This window comes from Puma concolor, chromosome A3, assembly GCF_028749965.1.
Source record: "Puma concolor isolate L17-30 chromosome A3, mPumCon1.1.hap2, whole genome shotgun sequence".
Taxonomy (NCBI): Eukaryota; Metazoa; Chordata; class Mammalia; order Carnivora; family Felidae; genus Puma; species Puma concolor.
In genome coordinates this window covers 17,614,838-17,619,931 of record NC_141669.1, presented here as the reverse complement: position 1 = coordinate 17,619,931, position 5,094 = coordinate 17,614,838, and positions in this window count along the sequence as shown.

Sequence of the window (5,094 nt, the reverse complement as noted above, 5' to 3'; positions counted from 1 at the left end):
TGGCTATCTAGCTCCATTTTAAAGCCTCTTGATGTTCCTGAATTCCTGATTTCATTTCAGATGTTTCTGTACAACTTCTAGTGCTCCTTCAGGGAGTCTGAAATCCCTGCCCCTGGCAGTTGGGTGGGGCCCTGTGAGAACCAATGAAATGTGAGCAAAGACAGAAACAAAAAAACATGTGCTACTGGCTGACACCTTGACGAGCCCCACCGGATTCTCTAATCTCTTCTTCCTCTGCCACAACAATGGCAGATAAAGCCTTGTCCTCACGTGGTACAACCAAAGGATAGAAGCAGCATGGGTTTTTGAGCTTTTGTGTGGTGATCAAGTGCCTTGCAGTAGTCTTCAGATTTTCAGTCAACTTTACATAAATTGGGTTGGGGGATGGTGGTGGTGAAATACTTTTGTTGTTTTAAGTCAATGAAAGTAGAGGTTTTTGTTGTTGTTACCACAGTACATTCTAACATGCATGTACAAGAAACTTAATTCAGGTTTGAATTACTTAAAACATGCACATTCCCAGAAGGGTCTGTAGTGTTGAGTTGTTCTTGGTGGGGGACTATCTGGGAATTAAATTCTTGGAATGTCCTACTGATAAGAGTGTGTTGCATGCCTGGAGTTTTGAAGGAAAGGATAGGCAGTTTGTTTACACAGTTTATGCAAACAGTGTGCATTATGGTGGGCATATGCTTTCGTTTTGGAATTCTGCAGTTTTGGTAAGTTCAAGTCAGTCATAAAGGTATCGTGTGCTTTATGTGTGACCATTGTCAAAACTCTTAGGTTCAAACAAACTTCCCTGGGAGACAGCAGTTCACCCATGTAGCTACCATTTTTAAAGCAGAAAAAATTAAGTGTCTCTTGATTGACTCCGTTGGGAGAAAATTCTGGGAAGCTTGCTCCTAGTTTCCTCTGGACTTTGCCTGATGCATCTGTTTTTGTTGATTTTGCTTTGCATCTTTTCATGGTAATAAGCTATAGCCAAGAGTATAATGACTTCTGAATTTGATGAGTCCTTTTAGTAAAACACTAAACCTGGAGATGATCTTGGGAACCACCAAGATACTTGCCTAATACAGAAAATTACTGCTGAAAGTGGGGTGCTCTCATAAGAAAAACTTCAAATGTGACATTGTTGTTACAGATGCCTAGAAATATGGTGATTTATCATAAGTGGTGAACATTTGTTATATATGATAAAGTGGTAAAAGTCTTAATTTTGGTAGGTAGATCATGTAAACAATGAACTTGTCCTCTTAACTTAAAAGCCTACAGAAAAGACTGGACGAAACAATTTTACTAGCGTATTTTGAGTGAAGTTGGCCACATTTTATAGGACCTTTCAAGAAAGTGATGAGTTCACGAAAGAATCGGCTTTAAAATGGTAGAACCGTGAAGGTGACTGCTTTTGATCCCAAACTATTAGTGATTAACATTACAAAGACTTTGAAAGTCAAAAACCTATAAAAACAGCTACACAACAATGATTAAATTAAAAACCTCCTTTCCTTTTGGTTAAAATTTCTCTTCAGAAAGAGAAACCCCCAATAAATTAATATCAATATTTAAAATATTTTTGGGTAAATATCAGGTTTATGGTGTAGCCTTTTCATCTACCATTAAAAACAGACTCAATAAGTCAATAAAAGTAAGGGGGCAAAAAAACCCATAATAAAATCAGAGAAAATACTGGACCCGAACACCTGTAAATGATATCTTTAAAGCAACTGGGGATTTGGTTCCTGGCAGATGGATCTGAATAGGTATACATAAAAATATGTATTTATATAGAATCTATTTATATCTATATCTATATCTATATCTATATCTATATCTATATCTATATCTATATCTATATCTATATCTATATCTATATCTATTCAAGTATATAAAAGCCCTGCTGTGTGTCTGTGTGTTTATATAGTATGTGCTGCTAAAGAAACTTGTGGCCTAGATGGAAAAAGCCTGTCATTATTTGAGAACTAAAATTACCCTTCGCATTTGTCAAAAATATTGATTATGTTGAGCTACTCCAGGAATCACTTCTAACAATTCCTGGAACAGTCCCTTCAACTCAGAAGTATAAAGACAGTAGAAGTAAATGAAACATTACAGATTGGTATCAGACAGAGCAGAGTTTGAATTCAGGTTCCATTATGGACTCTCCATGAAACACTGGGCAATTTAAACAGGAATAATTATGATACCATTTCAGAAGGCTATTGTGAGGAGTGAATGCATGCAATTGCTTAGTATAATTTCTGTCACATAGAAAGCATCCAATAAATGTTAACATTCATTGTCAGAATGATCGCTTCTACAGGCAGGTAGTGGGTTGAGAAATTGTTAGAGTCTCTAAGAAGAGCGTATTCCCCCAAGTCCACTTCAGATATGGACGTGGAGGATAATGAGGGAGGTGGGTAAGGGAGAAAGATGCTTTTAGAAGTTGAAACTAGGAGGCCACTAAGAACACTGGAAAGGGAACTTCTTCGGGGACAGCAGGATAAGAGCCTCATTAAGGAGTAGTCTCTACTCTCAAGATAGGTCATTCACACAATGTTTGCCCACTGGAATTTCAGAATTTCTAAGGACCAATGACTGTTATGTATCTTTCATTTTTCCTTTCAGAATGAGAGTATTTATTACAATTATCCTGTCTATATTCTACCAGTATATACTAAGTGTGAATGGGAAGGATTGGAGTTAGAGTTCATAAGTTTCCAGTCCAAGAAGAGCCACATCCATATCTGACAGACAGACTGTTATTGCACAACACCTAAACTTTAGAGCTGTTTTTTGACAAGGTTAGGGTGGCTTTCCTTGGCAAGGAGGTATATGTTTTGCAGGAAGGTTAAACTTAATATATTAGAACTGAAAGAGCTAACTGTAGCTCTTCTGTAAACTCAGAATTTACCAGTGCTCATCAGTATCCAGTTCTCCTTCCCTGCCTTTACTTAACAGGCACTGTATTTCCCAATCTCCTTTCAGTGAAGTGAGACCATGTGACTTGTTCCGGCTAATAAAATTCATGTCTTTCAAGCACAGGCAGTGAAAATACCCCAAGGATCTTCCAATCTCATTATCCTGCAACTGCAGTTGTTATGAAGTAATCCTTGTGTTGTGATGGATGGCCAAGTCTCAAGAGGGCAGGGGCCAAATGGATGAGCTTTACCACTGAGTTTCCTAGACCCAAGGCGAACTTTTTATAAACAAAAAAAATTAGCCTTGTTTTGTAAAGCCAAAATGATTTGTGTCTGTTAAAGCAGCATAACTTAGCTTATGCTGACTGAAACAGTGAACAGTGCTAAATATCTGTGACTTGAAATTGTTTTCAGTATTTCTAAGTGTGTAGTTAAATTTTTTTCTTCGGTGAAACTATATGTTGTTTATTGTCAACTTATCCTCCCAAGGGCCAGCTGCAGCATATTAAACATGGAAAGGGTGGTACAAGAGAAGTTCTAATTTAGGAAGTTTAGATTATAAAGTATTTCTTTCAGTTATGGCAATGAGTGTGGGTTTTTTAAAAAAGCAGTGAAGGGGCGCCTGGGTGGCGCAGTCGGTTAAGCGTCCGACTTCAGCCAGGTCACGATCTCGCGGTCCGTGAGTTCGAGCCCCGCGTCAGGCTCTGGGCTGATGGCTCAGAGCCTGGAGCCTGTTTCCGATTCTGTGTCTCCCTCTCTCTCTGCCCCTCCCCCGTTCATGCTCTGTCTCTCTCTGTCCCAAAAATAAATAAACGTTGAAAAAAAAAAAATTAAAAAAAAAAAAAAGCAGTGAAAAGACACTGAAAAATATTAAGCAGAGGAGTGACATATGATATACATTTTATAAATATTCTGGGCCATGTGGGGGCGCCTGGGTGGCGCAGTCGGTTAAGCGTCCGACTTCAGCCAGGTCACGATCTCGCGGTCCGGGAGTTCGAGCCCCGCGTCGGGCTCTGGGCTGATGGCTCAGAGCCTGGAGCCTGTTTCCGATTCTGTGTCTCCCTGTCTCTCTGCCCCTCCCCCGTTCATGCTCTGTCTCTCTCTGTCCCAAAAATAAATAAACGTTGAAAAAAAAAATTAAAAAAAAAAAAATATATTCTGGGCCATGTGAAGTTTATAAATGGAAAAAAGGGTAGCAGTTGTAGTGTCTATTGTAGTTCTTTAAGAAAAACAAAAGATATGCTTTAAACCAGAGTGGTCACAGCACAGTTTGTGAGGTTAGTTTTGACTCCATATGTATTTTGTAGCTAGAAGCAATAAGATTTGCTGATTATGAAAGGAAATGCACTAAAAACTTATTTACCTTCAAGGAAATATAATTTTTAAAGAAGTGAAGAGACTATACAAACTTTTCTGTATTTGCAAAGCTAGAAATTTGCTAAGATCTTGGGATTTATCCCTTGTAAATGTCAAGGGTCTTATGCTATCTGCTTATTGTAGAAACTTGAAAAATACAGATGTACCCAAATGTCATTGAGAAGTGGGTATGAATTACATTTGTGTCACAATTCCATTTTTTTCTAGGCACTTACAGTTTAATCTCCTACTACATTTTCTTCCCCAGCACATACAGAAACCTCCAAGTAGCCCCCAATCCAGTGCCCATTATCTCTGGAAGGACTCAAATGTATTCTTACCACATCTCTCCAAAGATTTCTGTAGTTCTTCCTCCTCTATTATTTTGCCTCCAGATCCTCAAATTACACCCCCCCCCCACACACACACCACATACACACGTACAAACAAAAGCTCTTCAGAGAGTCTCAGGTCTGAGGCTTCTATAAATGTTGTCAAGTGATCACTAATATACATGACAACATTTTTTTAAATATTTATTTATTTTGAGGGAGAGTGCATAAGAAATGGAGAAGCAGAGAGAGAGGGAGAGAAAGAATCCCAAGTAGGCTCCATGTTGTCAGCACAGACTCTGGTGTGGGGCTCAATCCCACAATCTGTGAGATCATGACCTGAGCCGAAACCAAGCATCAGATACTTAACCAACTGAACCACCGAGGCACCCCCATGACAAGATATTTTTATATGATAATTTAAATTTTTTCACAGGAAAAATATTTTTTTTTCACCTTCTGTCACTTACATCTCATCTAAACTCTCT